This window comes from Abramis brama (genome assembly GCF_963993115.1).
Source record: "Abramis brama genome assembly, chromosome: 13".
NCBI classification, from domain to species: Eukaryota; Metazoa; Chordata; class Actinopteri; order Cypriniformes; family Leuciscidae; genus Abramis; species Abramis brama.
Genome location: NC_139975.1, coordinates 1,681,864 through 1,701,442, shown reverse-complemented (window position 1 = coordinate 1,701,442; position 19,579 = coordinate 1,681,864). Strand labels below are relative to the sequence as shown.

General features: G+C 38.9%; 1 pseudogene across 1 annotated transcript; it reads left to right on the top strand.

Moving 5' to 3' along the window:
• Positions 1-12,834: 12,834 nt before the first annotated feature.
• Positions 12,835-18,728, top strand: LOC311094652 (E3 ubiquitin-protein ligase TRIM39-like; annotated as a pseudogene). The gene is made up of 6 exons (XR_014609505.1): positions 12,835-13,448; positions 14,763-14,858; positions 15,067-15,297; positions 15,375-15,397; positions 15,479-15,597; positions 16,552-18,728. The product of XR_014609505.1 is annotated as an E3 ubiquitin-protein ligase TRIM39-like (transcript).
• The last annotated feature ends 851 nt before the right edge of the window (positions 18,729-19,579 follow it).

Below are 19,579 nucleotides of genomic sequence, written 5' to 3'. Positions count from 1 at the left end.
TGCGAATAGTTATTTAGAGTTTAGACATTAATTCACCGGGAAATGAATTCAGCCGTAATTGGAGACTGCTAAACACAAAGGACTCCCTCTGGTGTTTAGTCAGTGGAATTACAACCGCTTCACTGTGATTTTAAATCTAAGAGCGTTCAGATCGCGTCACGCGCTGATTCTCTACAACAAATCACAAACTAGACAGAGGTCTCGGCGGACCTTTTGGTGCTATTAATTCTGCACAGGAGAGTATGGCGGGGTTTCTTCGCCGCAAATACTCAAATGTGGACAACAGGAATTTTCCGTCTGTTGCTAGACTCCCATATTACACACTTATCAAAATAGCACTTATGATTTGTGTATTTAGGTTTTCGATTGATTAGCTAGGTCAATGTTAACCAGGAGTTTACCGTTTTGTTGAATATCACTGGACTAACCACGAATTCAATAACGATAGCATGCATGCAAGGGGCCTATATGTTTAAAAGGAATCTCGCTTAAAAACATATTTATTAATACCGGTTATACGCACGTGAGAATTCTTCATTCACAGCGATTTACAACAAATATTAGAAATGTCTCCACTGCAGAGCGATTCTTTCGTCTCTAACAGGACATTTGTAACATTGATACTGCAGGTACTCAGCACTTAACAGTGATAAAAAATGTCTAGGCATATTTTAGCAGCTGTTAAAAATGTAACGTTGACGTTACTGACTTCGGCTTTTTGCCTTGGTCAGTTAGAAGTGAGTTCGCGTTTGCGACTTATCTCACAATTTCATAATTTCATAAAATGTGTGCACAAAAATTATTAATATTCATATAAACAGATTGAAACTGAATTGCTCATAAAACAAAGTTTGAAATGCGTCGCGTATCTCCACCATAAACTGTAACCGCACTGGCATTAGTACATTAATATTAATATTAGCTCAAATGATCTATAGGGAATTTTAATAATTAATCATGAATATGATTAATATTTTGCATTTTACAGTTACATTAATTTATTCGAAGTTGAAAATAGATCGATTTGTATATATGAATAATCAATCACAACGAATTATAATTCATCATTCATATATCAAAAATCCTATTTCAGATCGATTATGAGATAATCCTTAGTGGAAATGAATAATCATCAAACGGGAAAACTTTGTCCAGCAAAATGGCCGTAAGATTAACTTAACAATTTCCCAACAAAAATTATCTCTTTCTTATAATTTGAAGAAAGCTATTTTCTGGCCATAAAAACAACTCTCCTGTTCTTATAAGATTAGGTTACTTAAAGTAACAAATCAGCTTTGTAGCTTAAGATCGAAAACATCTCATTGACTTTAGTTATGAGCAGGCAGACAGAATCAATCAAGTATATATGGAATTTAATAATTGGACTAATACATCGAACTAAGGAATATATCAAACTACACAATACACACGGATTATATGTCTATGTACATACAATACAGTTAAACAATACAAGATAACGAATAACAGTGAGAGAGAGAATAAAATGATCAGAATTGGAGAAAGATAGAATGACATAAAAGGATGAGAGAGCGGATGAGAGAGAGAGAGAGAAGGATGGGAGATGAGGTCGGAAGTGAAAGCAAAAATCTGCGATCAGAGATCGCAGTAAGCTATGGCAAAAATCACAGACAGTAACCCTCGAGAGACCACAAAGAAATTACATTAAAAGTTCAATTCAATAATCGATACTTGCATTGCATATGGTTCTCTTTGTATGAGGAAGGAAGACAGGGTCCTGCGTGTCGTCGGAGGGGAGGCGTGCGCTTGCTGTGTCTTCCATGCGAGCGCGAGCGCGGGAGGTTCAAAGAGTCTCTTTCTTTGAGGTGAAGTTGCCGGGAATGATTCAGGCTAAGTTCATTCAGCTCGTGAATGAACCGAGGCGAATAGGAAAACGAAACTAGACTATAGAAAAACATAAAAAGAAATAAAAGAGAAGAAAAGAGAAGCAGGCCGAAGCCGGTCCGGACTTGGGTTTTCCAAAGTTTTTGAGGAGGGAGAAGAGAGTGAGGAAACTGAAGGTTTAGGCTTTTATCAGTGTCCCGTGTACCGTCCCCTTTTTCGTGGTCGACGAATCCTCTTAGAGCATTCCGAGCAGAAGATTTTCTTGTGTGTTAATGTAGCCCGACCCTCGTGTGGAATCACGAGGGGACAAAGTATGATATTATGCCCAGGGAATTAAAAACGCATGGAACCATAACGTTTATCACAGTCTCTTATCAAAAATCTTCTTCGTCATGCAGAGGAGATCAAAACAATACTAAGGACGTATATTGACAAAGATAGCAACATAGAGATACATTCTTTTGTTGAACCAAGGCACTTAAAGATTACATCACTGTAATTCAAAAACACAACTATTCTAATATCACACTGGTGAACATGCAAATCACCTGGAACACTCTCTGTGCATTTTTAATAGTTAGTAAAATGAAATTTTACTAGTGGAAGTCCATATATGTCAATGTGTGTGTGTATCTGTGAGGTCGGCATCTGTTGCATCTCGTGGTGCATACCACGTGAGGGGTTGGGGGCTATTTGAGAATGTGTTACTCGGCAAAAACAAAGGTAGTTCTGTGGGCAGACTAACTTGACAGCCTGAGGCGTCATATAATTTTGCTGAGAGAAGCAAGATAGTCCTAGTTGTCCCAAAACAACTGAATGGGGTAAGTCTTGCAATTTTCCTTCAGTACACAAAGAACAAACGTTAGACACAGTAAGGGAATTGTGGTCGCAGCACGTGATAGTATGAGAAACAAACAGGGGCCTGTTCGTTGATTTCATTAGGTCGGGTAAAACATTAACCAGGGCCTGCTTGTAGAGACTTGTGTCAGAAAGCTAGTCAATTAGGGCTTTCTGAATATGAACGTGTAGTGTTCATATTTAGTCAGCATGAGAAGAACAATCATGATTCGTTACTTCAGAACATCTGACCGGACAGACGGTCAGTGTCGTTACAGTTGCCTACTTTTTTGCTACACATTCAAAAGTAACATTTTTTTTTTTTTTTTTTTTTTTTACAAAAGTAAATACATTTTCTTCACAAAAAGAGTACATATGGCGTAGTGTAACATAGGCGAATTGGGACGCAGCATATGGCTTTACACATGACGATCTCTGATTGGTTTTAGGAGTTTTAGGTCTATCCAATTGCGCCCAGAGGCATTTGAGCGACGTCCGTTGGTAACGCCCCTTTGGAAATGAGTTATTAAAGGAGCTTTGCCAGACCCTAATTCAGTTACTACTGAGAATGGTCTGGTTGTAACCAGGCTAATAGCAGTCTGTATTTTGTCCTGATTCAAGGCATTGAGTGCTTCTCTCAGTTCTCTTTTAGCTCCAATAAAATTTGTGCCATTGTCTGATCTTAAAGACAAAACTTGACCTCGTCGACAAATAAATCTTCATAATGCATGGATGCAGGAGTCTGTGTCAAGAGTATATGCAACTTCAAGATGTATTGCCCTGCTTGCCATGCAGGTGAAGATAACGCCATATCTTTTAACAAGACTTCGTCCTCTCTTGATCTCTATAGGACCAAAGAAGTCTACTCCAACATTTGTAAATGGAGGCTTGTCTGGTAGAATCCTTTCCAGGGGTAAGTCTGCCATTTTCTGTTCTCCAACTCTTCCCCGCTGTCGTTTGCACACAACACAGTCTGTTATGATCCTTCTTGCTGCCGAGTTAGCTTTGATAATCCAGCATTTTTTACGGAGTCGAGATAGCATATGATTTCTTCCTCCATGGCCAAGTTGTTCATGGATATGTCGTAGCAATAGTGTGGATATGTGCAGGTCTTTCGAGAGAATAACTGGATGCTTGGCCTCTTCAGGCATCGCTAGTCTACTCAGGCGACCACCTACTCTCTGAAGTCCATCATCCAACACCGGGTCCAGTTTGTACAGATGACTGCTTCTTTTAACTCCATTTTTACCAGCCTCTAGCATAGATAGTTCTTCTTCAAAGCTTTGTTTTTGACAGAAAGAAATAACTGCACGTTCTGCTTGCATCAGATCCTCAGGATTTAAACACTGTCTTTGGAGTGTTGCTTTAAAAGCTTGCATCTCCTTTAATTGGCTGGACTCATCTTTAAAGTTATTCGCAGCAGTCTGAATCTCCTTTCTTTTTCTAGTCAGCAGTAAGATAGTTGTTTTTACTTTAAGTAGCCAAGCTACAGCTGTCATCAGACTTCTCCATGAAGAGAAAAATAACTTATCAGAGAGCTGGTGGGGTTCAATGGACCTTTAACAATGAGGTTGCTTGTGATGTCTTGCTTGACTTCTGGATCACTGGCAGAGATTACAGTTTCCAAATGAGGTTTCTGCCATTCTCTGTCTGGTTGACAGAGAAACTCTGGTCCCTTGATCCATCTTTTGCAGCTTAAGAAGCGGTTTGCTGTTAGCCCCCTAGAGGCTTTATCTGCCGGATTTTCCTTTGTGCTAACATATCTCCATTGTGACACATCGGTAGTATCCCTTACAAAGGAGATCCTATTTGCTACAAATGTTCGGAAACGTTTGGTTTCGTTGTTGATATATTTCTGCACTGTTGTGCTATCAGTCCAGAAGATGGATTTGTTCAGCTGAAGCTGTAATTCCTTCCGAAGGATTCTGTCAACTTTGACAGCTAGAACTGCAGCTGTGAGCTCCAATCTGGGAATCGTTACTTGCTTTAATGGTGATACTCTTGCTTTCCCTATCATGAAAGCAACATGCACCTCCTTGTCGTTGTTTTCCAGTCTAAGATATGAAACCGTACCGTATCCACTCTCGCTTGCATCTGAAAAGTGGTGCAACTCTGCATTTCTGATTTGACCAAAGCTTGTGGGCTTCATGCAACGGTCCACTCTAAACTCTGTCATTTTGTTCAGATCTGCCAACCATCCTGTGCACTGCTGAGAAACAGTTTGGGGTATGTTTTCATCCCATCCAAGGTTTTTTTTTACAGAGTTCCTGCATAATTAGTTTGGCTGGCAGAATAAATGGTGCTAGGAATCCTAAAGGGTCGTATACAGAGCCAACCACGGACAAGATGCCGCGTCTGGTGTATGCTCGTGGCTGTGCAGTAATTCTGAACATGAACACACCTGTTTCAACCATAGACTGTAAAAAAAAGCTGGACGACGCCCCTTCGCTCTCTTCCATTGATGAGAACTGAAGCCGCCAGCGTCCCGATATGGCGCTGACATATTGGAACTTGAGTCTGCACAGTAGCGATCTCGGGACCAGACCTGCGCAGTCGTGAGCAGGAATTAAAGCCGCGAAATCAACGCTCCGCGCTCACTCTCGCAGAATGCACTGAGGGAAAGTGCATTCTGCACACTTTTTTAAAAATTGATTGCAGTACGACAAGAGGCTTGTTAAAATAAAGTAAAAACAATCTCCTCAGTCCTCCGAAGATCCCGAAAAAATGTCCGTTGGTGCTTCAGTGACTACTTCGCTCGGAGAACCTGTCAATCACAGCTGTCAATCATGACGTTACACCACTGCATCACGTAACTAACTAAAAACCAACTTATTTTTGAAACAGACACTTGAACTTACATCAGCGTGATAAAAACGACAGCAAATGAAAGAAACCACCTTTGGAAAAAGATATTGTAAGTGTAATTTAATTGTTTAGTTGGTCTCACATCCCGTTGAATAACACGGGGAGGTGGGGCTTATGACCTATACTAGGACCAGCCACCGGGGGGCGATCGAGACGTTTTGGCTTCACTTTTCAGGGCTTGTGCAGGCAAGCTTGGTTTCAACGCACCAGTGCAATCCTAGTGCTCTTTCCATCGGCAGGTTGTCCCTGTCCAAGTCCAACTCTTTTGTCTCTTTGGTTCTGTTTTCTTGTGGAATGGATGCCAATACTTTACGGCTGTTGCTGATCCACTTTTCCAATACGAAACCTCCCTTCTGGCAGAGAGCAGTCAGGTCTCTTACCATAAGAACAGCGTCCTGTTCTATGGACATGGATTTCAAGCAATCATCTACATAAAAGTTGTTCTTTATGGTGTCTGTAACCTCTGCTGGAAAGTGAGCTTTGTTATCTTCAGCGGTCTTTCTTAGTGCAAAGTTTGCACAACTCGGTGATGACACCGCTCCAAAGAGGTGTACTTTCATCCAGTATTCGACGAGATCCTGCTGCACATCACCATCAGGCCACCATAGGAATCGCAGATAGTCAATATGTTTTTCTGACACTTTGACCTGGTGAAACATTGCTTTGATGTCAGCCATCAGGGCAACCGGCTCTTGTCTGAATCTGATGAGTACTCCGATGATTGAGTTGGTAAGATCCGGACCCTGTAGCAACTGTTCATTGAGCGATGTTCCCTTAAAGCCAGCAACACAGTCGAAGACCACTCTTAAGGTTCCTTTCCTCGAGTGATACACCCCGTGATGTGGGATATACCAGAGTTCCCCATCATTACGATTCAGTTGATCTACTGGTATCATTTCAGCATAGCCATTGTCAATCATTTCTTTGAGAAAAGTTGTATATTCATTGTGAAACATCTCATTTTCAACTTGCGTTTCAGGCTTTGGATGCGCTGCTCTGCTATGCAACGGTTATTTGGCATGCTGGGATTTTTTGGCTTGAAAGGTAAGTCTAGGCAGTAGTGACCATCTGTAATTTTTATTGAGTGATTCACAATATCCAAGAATTTTATCTCTTCTCTGGACTTTTCCTCTGTTTCCTTGCTGGTTACTTCATTGAAATCATGATTGTATTGTTTAACCAGTAGCTCCTCTAGATTCACAATAGACATTCGATTGACAGCAGCAACAGGGTAGCCATTCTCATCCCTGACGTCGTTGTCTCCTCTCAAGGGACCATAAATGACCCACCCCAGTAGGGTCCTCACAGCGTATGGTCCATCCCCTTGGCTATTGACCACCTCCCAAGGTTCCAATACCTTAGAAGCATTTGTGCCGATGAGCAAGTCAATACCGGCGTCTATTTCATGAATCTTGACATCCTTCAAGTAAGGCCATTGAGTCAGGTCTTCTTTTCTTGGAATGTTGAGCTTGGAAACAGGCATGGTCTTATGTGTAAATACATTGGACAGTTGTATGAAATCATTTTTGTCCAGACTGGATACCTCTAAACCTGAGATATGATGACTGGTCACAGGTTTCTCTTGGTTCATTGTACGCAGAAGAATACTAGCCTTTTGTCCTGTAACATTCAGTCTTCTCATCAAGCTTTCTTTGCAGAAGGTAGATGAGCTTCCATGATCCAAAAATGCATAAGTTTGCAATACTGTGTGTCCCTTGGGGGTCTTTACTTGCACTGGAACGATAGAGAAAAGACAGGCTTCTTCACCAGCCCCAATATGCCCACATGTATGAGGTGAGAGAACGGCATTGCTCCCAAATGATTTCTCATTCAGTTTTGTATTCTTTCCCATGTCCTTTTGTTCAATGTGAAGTATTTCAGGATGATTTTTATTGCACACGTCACAAGTCAAACAACTATTGCAGTCTTTGCTCATGTGTCCTGCCTTCAAACATCCAAAACAGACTCCCCTTTTCTTTAAGAAGTCTATTTTTTCTCTGTGCATCTTTTTCCTGATTTGTGGACACCGTACCAATGTGGGACCACCTCTATCACAGAACAAACAGCAATTTTGAGAATTAGTGACAGATACATTTTTCGTTCCATTTGTTGTAATTGTTTCTTGTTTTTCTGTTTCTACAGGTGTTACAGTAGTTGCAAAACTGCTTCCTCTTGGTCTCGGCAGCTTTTCTCTTGCTTTGACAAAGGTGGAGCTTTTGACAGATGTAATTGTCTTAGCATCCTGGATATTTCCAAAAAGTTGATCTGACAATATCTTCACTTGTCTCTCCATGAAGTCTACCAAGTCAGAGAAACTAGCTCGGCGTCCATGTTGTTCTTGGAGCTGACATGCCCTATTCCTCCACTTGTCTCTGAGCTTGTAAGGCAGTTTCAGAAGAATGGTCTTCATACTGGAAGCAACATTCAACTCCTCCAAATAGGTAAGCTGTTCCATTGCATTGCAACAACCTCTCAGGAATAATGAAAACGCTTGCAATTCTTTCACATCCTCTGGCTTGATTGCTGGCCAGCCAAATGCTTTGTCCATGTATGCTGTGGCAATCTTATGTTCATTACCAATATGTTCTTTAAGCAGATCTTTTGCTCTTTTATAGCCCTCAGCTGAAGACAAATGTTGGCAGCTGTGGACTAAATCTTTTGGATGCCCCCTGGTGTATTGCTCTAGGAAATGCAGACGGTCACTGTAATCATCGGTCTTTCTTTCCACTCCTCTCTCAAATGCCCTGATGAAAACTCCATATTGCAATGGATCACCATCATAAACAGGAATGTCTCTTGGTGGTAAAGTAGAAGAGAGATTGTGTTGAGTGAGAAGAATTATGTGATAGATGTCACCTTGATTATCATCATTAAATACAGGTTGTTGTGTTAGATGAGTCATATCCTGAGCTCTAACAGATGGTCTATCAGCTCTTTTCTTTGGTCGAACAACCTGTTGCTGGGAAGAAGATTCAGTTCCCATCCGCACATTCTGTCTTTGTTGCACTTGATCAGGTAAATTGGTCTTTGCATGTGGATTTAATTTGACTGACGTTTTCTTTTGAGCAGTTCCTTTTCTCAAATACGAGTTCATCCCATCAGATACTCTTGAGCTGTTTCTTGATCCCATTGATTCAAGTACATTAATTTTTGCATTGGTTGCTGCCAGTTCGGTCTCTAATTCCAGTTGTTCTTTCTTCCTTTTCAGTTGTTCTTCCTGTGCCTCAAGGTCATGCCTTTTCTGCAGAGCGGCAACCCGTTCCACGAGAGCAGCCTTTTCTGCCTGAGCTTTAATGCGAGCAGAGGATGTTGAAGATGCACTTGATGAAGAACTTGATTTGTGGTTTGATTTATGTTTTGACACATTAGAAACACTGTCATCCGGTCCAATGTCATCTGTGTTTACACTTTCAGCAATGGTGTTTTTTATGCCACCCAACCTCTGACAACCACACATTTACATCTTGTATAAAACCATCAAAAGTTTCCATTTTTTGTTGAAACCAGTGATTTTGCCTTTCAAGTTCATTTTTAGGCAGTGGTAACTTCACCAATGACTTCTTTTGGCTTCATCACAGGTGTTGATTAATTCAACCAAGTTAGATTGCACTTCATTTGCATTCTCCTTTGATTTCATGAGCTCTTTTAGCAATTCCATTAACTTTTTAGCTTGTTTACATTTCAAGTTTCTTATTTTCTGACAGTTTTCAATGAACATTTCCAAACCTTTAGCAGTGTGTTTAATAACCCTTTTTTCTTTTTCAGAATCCAGTGCAACATCGCCATCTTGTGACCCAACGTCAGACATGACAATAGACATTTGTTTCACTTTTAGCGTGATCCAGTAAACCACACGGCTATGACAGAAGGTTTCAGACAGCTGATATTGTGGTGACAGTATATGCTTAAGTCAACGAAATCCATTAATGCAGCTGTTTCTGGCTTTTCCAATAAAGCTTAATGTTGCACATACCCCTCCGCCTGCGCGTTGTCATTCGGAGTTTCCAATCTCCGTCAATCAGCTTTGCACAGTTGGCGTCAATGTTCGGTTGATTGGGAATGACGGCGTCCAGTTTTATAAAAAAAAATCTTTATCCAGTTCCAATACTTTTACAGGCTCAATTTTCACTCATAGAGCATAGTTCTCACTTTTGTATTGGCAATCCTTAACCATAGCTTTGCCATCATGCACAGGTAGGGGTGAAGTTTTTACGCAGACACACAAAGATTTTCCAGAGATTATTGCAGTTGAGGTTTGTGGTTAATTGTAATAAGTTGTACAAACAGATGAACATACCAGTTGATTTCTTATCTTGTTTCCAGTTGTTTGCGTGTATCTGATCTGTAATCCGTGCTCTGTTGTCTGCGGTCTGGTGAGAACTGTGTGCGCTCCCCCTACCTGTGGTTACCACTTCCTGTCACCTATGCCCCCTATATACAGCCATGTGCATCTAATCACTGTCACCCAGTGTCCAAAATACTAATATAAATATATCCAAACAAAATAAAATATTATACCAACAATAAACATAAATGGCTCCTACAGGTTAATAAAGTCTAATAATGGTATGAGAGAGTGTCAGTCATTGTGTTCCTATTGGTCAGTGTTAGAGGATCTGTGTAACAGCTGAGGCTTAGCCTGACCGTTAGCCTGCCCTGGACCAGGCTAGTTTCCCAGCATAATTTGCCAGAGTAACTGAGTTCAAACTATTTTGAGTTTGCTTTATGAAACAGAATCAACCGACAATAAGTCTGACTAACCAAAATAAGCCTGGCTTGTGTTCTAATCTTGTTTTATCAGACCAAGACCATGAGAAACACTGGGGTATATTTACACTCAAGGGGAGATTGGCGAACAAGACACACCTGAGGGTTGTTCCATAAAAGACGTTTAGAAAAGCGGGGATTAAACTCCAAAACCGGACTTGAATGAGCCTAACAAATAAATTGGGGCTAAAGTGGTTCCATAAAAGGTAATTGAAGTTCACGCAATCTCACTAATTTGATCCAGGTTTATCTAGTCTAGATAATTGCGTGTGCACGCGTTTCTGAAGCAGCCCTAGAGGTCGATCGTGGATCAAATCGATCCACCATCAAACAGCCTATATTTTGTGCTGTTTTATGCGTTTGTGACATGTTTTTTTTCCCCCTCAGTGCAAAACTTACATTTTACAGTTATATTCTCCATCTGTAAATGTTAGAAAGTCGAGCAAATGTATCCATTTTACTGCTAATCTTCATATTGAACGAGCGCTGCTGCGCGCATGCGCACCATATAGGAGCGCAATAATTCTGACTAAAATATACATTTTGCTTGGCAAATTAAAATGCAATATTTTATAACACCAGAAATATCTTCTAATTATAATAATTTATCTTTAGGATGTTGGATAAGTTGCAGTGAACTTCTAGCTCATTACACTCATATATTTTATACTTCAAAAAAAAAAAAAATGAACAGAAGTAGCCTAATTCAGGAAAGATTTTTTTTAAGAAACTAAATATATAAAGATACAAAATATAGTTTTGGGTATAGGACCTATGCTACTTAATAAAGATGACATTAGAATGCTGAGAATTACAGCTTTTAATGCAATATTTTTTTGGAGAAAGCAAGAATCCCCAGTTTTAAATGAGTGGTTAGATTTAGTTTCTAAAGTACATTATGGAGAGGATAACATGAAATTAAGAGCAAATGTATACATTTTGAAAATATATGTGCAACTCTAAAATCAAAGAATATTCCATAAAATAAAGGAATATATATTAGCCTACATTAACTACATTTTTATATAACCCACCCTTTTATTTCTAGTTATTTGTTATTTTATTTATTTACTTATTTAATATTGAATATTTGATATTTAAATAATATTACTTGAATAACTATTAGGAATTATGTGTCATTATAAGAGTTTGATATAAATATGTGAATGTTACATTTTTATTAATATTTATTTTTATTTTTTTTTTTTCCCTTAAATCATATGTATGTGTTGGTGGGTATTATCACAAAAGAAAAAAGTAGAAGGAAAAATAAGGAATATTTATTGGGGGAAAATATGATGTCTTTAAAGGAACTGTCCATTTGTATAATTGTGTTAAATGTGTTTGAATTGAAAGACATAATAAAGTACATACTATATATATGGTAACATATTTGTTAGTTGTGTTCGAGGATCTGTGTAACAGCTGAGGCTTAGCCTGACCGTTAGCCTGCCCTGGACCAGGCTAGTTTCCCAGCATAAGTTGCCAGAGTAACTGAGTTCAAACTATTTTAAGTTTGCTTTATGAAACAGAATCAACCGACAATAAGTCTGACTAACCAAAATAAGCCTGGCTTGTGTTCTAATCTTGTTTTATGGAACAACCCTCTGGGAACAATCATGAACTAATCAACAAGAAAAGGACCACAAAGCATGGTACAGAACAGGAGATAACAGGACAGGTATAGTCCAGGGCCCTGCACTATGAGCCGGTTCAGGAGGATAGGCAGTGTCAGCGTGTCTGATGCGATAAAGTCACTCCACATGTTTCCACTACACAGCAAATGACTTTTAAAGACAAAATCGTCCGGCTTTTAGTAATGCTTATTTAGAATCATAACTTTGTATGATTTAGATATTATTTATGTAATTATTGTACCCTTAATCGATCACACATGTACCATTTTAGTTTATCAATTATTATTACGCACAGTTTGATTGAATACATATATAAAGGTAATATAAACACGCTTTATAATCAATAGATAAAGCTATAAAATGAGCTTAAATGTTCAATTCTCTCTATACCTTTATCAACTGTATAAACTAACTTCACAACTTTTACTTGCACTGATATAGCAAGACTTTTTCTTTTTAGTTGTCCTCTTTCATGGACAGCTATTTTCTTCTTGTTGTGTAAATTTGTTTAAATTCTTTATATTTTTCAATCTCTTAATATTCTGTAGTGAATCGCGTTGTTTCTCTCGTGAGAAATGAACCTCAGTTTCCCTCTTTCTCAGCCTGTGATTGGCTGTTCGCTACTGATGTCACTCCTAAACTCCTAAACTCAGGATCAAAGCCTGAGCTGACAGAGCATGTTGATGAACAGCATCATGGTACCAGCTAAGCCAGGCTGGATTGGTTTGGTTTGGTCAACTCATCCTGTAACCCTGAGTTTGTTCATCATGGTACAGGACACTGATGTTGCTCTTAGACCTGTTTCAACACACCTTGATCAGAAGCTCCACCTCTTACAACACTAACCAGGAAGAGGCGGACTTGTTAGTTCTCTTTTCTGCCATATGGACTTTGTCTCGACAAAAGCAATAAAGAATCAGCGATCAGTGGAGTACGAAGGAGAAAACTTTAGAGGAATTTGAGAAGTTTCTTTCTGAACAAGTTTGTTTCTGATCTTTGTGATTCTCATGGTGATTTGTTTTTTAAACCGTCGTTCAGAAAGTGAAAGTAAAGTTTAGTTTGCTGGAGCTCAAACAGTGAAAATGGCTTCACTAAATGTCTCTGCAGAAGAGCTTTCTTGTCCTGTGTGCTGTGAAATCTTCAAGGCTCCTGTTCTTTTATCCTGTAGTCACAGTTTCTGAGTGTCTTCAACAGTTCTGGAGAACCAAGGGATCTCAGGAGTGTCCTGTCTGCAGGAGAAGATCCTCAAAAGAAAATCCTCCATGTAATCTTGTGTTAAAAAACTTGTGTGAGTCGTTCCTGAAGGAGAGAAATGAGAGGCGTTCATCCGGGTCTGAGGAGATCTGCAGTTTACACAGTGAGAGACTCAAACTCTTCTGTCTGGAGGACAAACAGCCTGTGTGTATCGTGTGCTTTACTTCACAGAAACACGTCAATCACACAGTCAGACCCATCAGTGAAGTGGTTTCATCATATAAGGTAAGACAAATGTTTCTTGATTCACATGTAAAGACGAGTCATAAACACAGATTGTTCCGGTTACTAACGTATCCTCAGTTCCCTGAGATCATGAACATTGCATCAGTAACTGACGTATGAGGAAAACATTAGTTTTTCCCTGAATACTGAAGCCTGATTGGTTTTTGCAACAAATGTCACTCAAATTTGCTCTTTTAAAGAGGTCATGTGATAGTTCTGAAAAGAACATTATTCCGTGTATTTGGTTTAATGCGATAGGCTTACATGGTTTTCAAAAAAGTCATTATTGTAATATTTAATAATTTTATTGTTGCTCCTCTATGCCTCGTCTTTCTGAAACACGTTGATTTTTACAAAGCTCATCGTTCTGAAAAGCGTGGTGAAAAAATTCTGATGAAATTAGTTTTCAGCGTGACTTAAATATTGTTACGAACTGCTCCGAGACACGAAGGTTGAGGATCCAAATGCAGTTTATTTAAAGTGTTATTCAGAATCGCAGTCAAAATCCAGGCAAAGGTCATACACAGGCAGGCAATCCAACAAACAGACAAATCCAGAGGGTGAGGCAAAAACAGGAAAACCAAGACACGGGCAGAGATCAAGAACCAGGAATAGCGACAACAAAGGAAATGCTCAGAAATGCAGAGGAATAACGTACAAGACTTCGCAGGGAATAATGATGTGAACCAGGCTTATATAGGGTGAACTAAACAATATAATGAGACACAGGTGAATGTGATAATCAGGGATGATGAGTCCGGGCAGTGAATTATGGGAAATGTAGTTGTGAGTGAATCATGATAGTCTGGTGTGGAGTGCCCTCTTGTGGCTCTCAAGGGCACTCCAGCTGGTGACCGTTACAAATATGCAGTCGGCCCGTCCGTTTTAGCGGCTGAAAAGCCGTTTGTCTGTAGAGGCGCACAGACGTGAACCAATCAGGCTTCAGTATTCAGTGTTGATCTGATTGAACAGCTGCAGTGATCAGGACTGGATGTGTTTAGTCCAGCTGAACTACATTATAAATGCAGTTTCATAGATCTGAGGAATTAGTAACTACGGGGGCAAATACATTTTCACGCCGGCCCAGTTGGTATTGGAGAACTTTTTTGTTTCAATAAATAACATTGTCATTTACAAACTGTACTTTGTGTTTACTCAGGTTGCAATTTCTGAATCAGTTTAGTATGAGATGTGCACAAAAACTGAAGAAATCAAGATGGGGGCAAATACTTTTTCACTGCATTATATGATCGTCACTGTATTGTCTTCTCTTCACTGTAATCTGGAGTTTAATGTATTTGTGTTCAATTCTAGGAGGAGCTCAATACAGCACTGAAGTCCTTACAGGAGAAACTTACACGCAATAAAACAATGAAAGCAGAGTTTGAGAAAACAGTTCAACACATCAAGGTGAGGAAACAGAGACGAGAGTCATTTTCATTACAGCTGTTGGATCACTATATACAGTTATGATTTGAGATAATGGATTCCAGTTGATTATTTCTGTAAATGACGAGCATCTGCTTCTGGATCCGTTCTATGTCGGGTATCTGAGTGTATCTTGGATATTAATGATGTGTCGATTGAGATGATTGAAGTGAATGTGATGTGATTTCAGTCTCAAGCTGAGCACACAGAGCGTCAGATTAAACAGCAGTTTGAGAAGCTTCATCAGTTTCTCAGAGATGAAGAAGAAGCTACAGTCACTGCACTGAGGGAGGAAGAGGAGCAGAAGGAGCAGAGGATGAAGGAGAAGCTGGAGGAGATGAACACACACATCTCAGCTCTTTCACAAAAAATCAAAGACATGGAGGAGATGATGAAAGCCAATGACGTCTGCTTTCTGAAGGTCTGATTTCAGATCATTGGTTGATTGATTGATGATTGATTGAGTTCTTGATGATAAATGGTGTGTTTGTTCTGCAGGAGTTTCCAGGCTCAATGGAAAGGTGAGTGATCTGCTCCTGTCTCTGGTCTCTCTGGTTCTGATCCAAAGCCACTGCAGTTCTGACTCCTGAATGTTCTTCCAGAGTCCAGAGCTCACAGCCGGATCCACAGAAGGCTTCTGGAGCTTTGATTCATGTGCCACGATACTTGGGCAACCTGCCGTTCAGAGTCTGGAAGAAGATGCAGGACATCGTCCAAAACAGTGAGTCTGACAGCAGGAGATCTGAGCTGGACATGATGGATGGAGAGTTAGAGGCTCTTCATGACAGAGAGAGATAGATTGCATGTTTTAGCAAGATGCTAATATGATTAACATGATGCTAGCATAATTAACATGTTAACATGGTGCTAGCATGATTAGAATGCTGCTACTGCGTTTTAGTTAGCATTATTGACATGTTTCAACACTTAGTTGGTCGCTATTAGCATGTAGCTATTCTGCTAGCATGTGAAGCATGATGGAAGTCCTTTTTGCTAGCATTAGTCAAAGGAGCCAACCACCATGTCTCTACGATGTTCTGTAGCAGAGATATGGGTCTTGCTGAACAGTTGCTAGGGTACTGTGTTTAGTTGCTAGGGAGTGGTTTGGTTACTTCAAAGGCTGCTTGAATGATATAAACCAACCGCAACTCCTCATGACATTCAGATTAGAAGATATCCCTCTTTGGAGTTGGGTTGCTAGGGTGCTCAACACTGGTTGCTAGGGCGTGGCTAGAAAGTGTTAAAGGTGATTCATGATTGTAAGTCAAACACAACAGACAGTCATAATAAACTAATTTAAAACAAAACACAGACTATAAGAGCCATTAAAATGAAGATGATCAGATGCTGAAGATCAGACACACACTTACAGTTCTTCATCATCATCATAAATCTCAGCAGATCTCAGTGATTTACTGTTATTTAACTTTCCCAAAGTATCAGTTTCTCCTGATGGACACAAATGTCTGAATCTCATATTTAATGTTTGTAGTTGATGCCGTTAAACGCTGATGATAAAGCGAGTGTGAAACTAATAACAGCACTGACAGTGATCAGAGGAAAGTGTGTTTGATCAACAGAACGAGTGTCATAACTCATAATAATCTGTGTTGGGTCACTCTCGATCATTATATGAAGATCAGAATAAAAGCTTCTGTTGATTGTGTCTCATCAGCTCCTGTGATTCTGGATCCAAACACTGCAGATTCAGATCTCGTCGTGTCTGATGATCTGACCAGTCTGAGATACAGCGGGATCAACCATCCTCTTCCTGATAATCCAGAGAGATTTGACAGTTATCCCTGTGTTCTGGGTTCAGAGGGCTTTAACTCAGGAACACACTGCTGGGATGTGGAGGTTAAACAGAGTTCAGACTGGAGTCTTGGAGTAACTACAGCATCAATCCAGAGGAAGGGAGGGCGTTTCTTCGACACTGATGTCTGGAGTGTGGAGTATTATCAGTACAGAGTGCCTTTAGGTTCTGGTTTTCCTGTTAATCAGAAGCTTGATCGTGTGAGAGTGAATCTGGACTATGACGGAGGAACGGTGTCGTTCTCTGATCCTGTAACTAACACACATCTACACACATTCACAACCACCTTCACTCACACACTCTTTCCATTCTTCGAGAGTTGTTCTGGCTCTCTGAGGATCTTACCGGTCAATAGTCAGTAAACGTCACTCCTGTAGATCTGGATCTTCCAGCTTTCATCATGTCTCCAATATTTAATCCATATCTCATGAGTAAGAGAGCTGTTGATCTGAGTATCAGTACGCTGGCTGTGATTGGGCCGTGATGATCACATGACTGATATCCAGCACTAGTTTGAGATTATTGTCTGATGAGGTCCTGGAAACCGCTTCATTATACCCGGGAAGGCATCATACAGCTAAACACAACACGACATCTTGTTAAAATGATGAGTAATCTCCATGGTGATGTGTGTCACAAGCTTTGATGTTTTGTACCCCTATATTTAAAAGAAATTCCCCCTAAATATGAGTGTTATAACATGCTTTAAGTGCTCTTTTAAATGCATTTAAATGTGTTTTCAATAGACTCACACACAGATCATGTGAGACGCTTCTGGAAATCAACATCATGATGGCCGAACACCAGTTACCGATAACATTGGCCTTTGCAGTGTTTATTTTGAGGTCAAAGGTCAGCCTGTGTGTCAGAGTAAAGACATTGACAGAATGATACATATGTATTGAATATTTTGGTATAAGACACTACAGAAAACTTCTGTAAAATTTCACTTGAGCTCATTTTTGTTCTTAATAAATTGAAATGCATGTCAGTGCAACTCTGAAAACTGATATTCTTCAAAGTAAAGGTTGCGAAAGGGTTTTTTACAGTGATGCCACAGAAGAACCATTCAGGATTCCCCAAAGAACCTTTAAGTGAACAGTTATAAGAAGAACCATGTTTTTCTAAGCGTAAAAACAAACAAACATTTTAATAGTCTAAAGAACCTTCTTCCATCTTTTGTGCAATGGATGTTAAAGGAGAACTCATGAAGCCATGGATGCCAATACATTACCTTTATATTTATATTTAAGAGTGCATATGTGACCCTGGACCACAAAACCAGTCACATGGGTCAAGTTTCTGAAATTGGGATTTATATCATATCATATCATATCATATAACACTGAATAAATACGCTTTCCATTGATGTATGATTTGTTAGGATAGGACAATATTTGGTCGAGATACGACTATTGAAAATCTGGAATCTGAGGATGCAGAAAAATAGAAACATTGAGAAAATCTCCTTTAAAGTTGTTCATTTATGTTGGCGATTGTGCTGCATTCACTCACACAAATACATGTTTTATATTTACGGTAGGAAATGTACAAAATATCTTCATGGAACATGATCTTCACTTAATATCCTAGTGATTTTTGGCATAAAAGAAAAATCTATAATTTTGACCCATACAGTGTATTGTTGGCTATTGCCACAGATAAACCCGTGCGACTCGAGACTGGAGACGTGATCCAGGGTCACATATAGACACTTACCCTGCTCTTCTTTAAAGGCTCCACACTCTCGGTGAATACGTTCCTCTAGAGTCTTCCTCTCCAAAGCTCTTCAGGAGACTCATGGCACGAGCCGCCATTGTTAAAGGAGATCCTTTCTCAGCGTCAAAGACAATCGAGGGAAACTGGGTTTAGTGTACAAGCAGTCATAAACATAGTTTGTATTTAAACACTTTGCTAATCTGCAATAAAAACTGTATAACTGAATGACAATAATCACCAACTTTGATTCCATGTACACTACAGGCCAAAAGTTTGGACACATTACTATTTTTAATGTTTTTGAAAGAAGTTTCTTCTGCTCATCAAGCCTGCATTTATTTGATCAAAAAAATGTAATATATATTATTACAATTTAAAATAATTGTTTTTTTTATTATACTTTAAATGATCATTTATTTCTGTGATCAAAGCTGCATTTTCAGCATCATTACTCCAGTCGATCACATGATCCTTTAGAAATCACTCTAATATGATGATTCATTATCAAAGTTGGACACAGTTCTGCTACTTAATATATTTTCATAACCTGTGATACTTTTTAGGATACTTTGATGAATAAAAAATAAATAAAAACAGAAGCAAATGTTTTAAAAATAGAAATCATCTGTAACAACAATATCCACTACTGGTCAGTAATTTTTTTTCTTTCTTTTTTTGAAATAAATCAATACTTTTATTCAGCAAGGATGTGTTAAATTGATAAAAAGTGATAGTAAAGAAGATTTATATTATTAGAAAATATTTTTTTATTTTTAATAAATGCAGTTCTTTTTAACCTTTTATTCATCACATATATTAGGCAGCAGAACTGTTTCCAACACTCATAATAAATCAGAATATTAGAATGATTTCTAATAATAATAACCATAAAAATGTACTATAGCTGCCAAATAAAACCAGAGAGAAATGTATTCATAAATCTTTAAAACTATCTAATTAAATCTTGGGCACAAAACAAAAATAAAACCTGGATAATATTGTATATATATATATATATATATATATATATATATATATATATATATATATATATATATGAAGAGTTCAGATGCAAAAGCCTCTAAGTGCCATCTGAAATTTTCTTCTAGAATGATCATTTTTATAAAGCTTGTATATTTAAGTTCAGTAATTTCACTTAAATGACAATTAG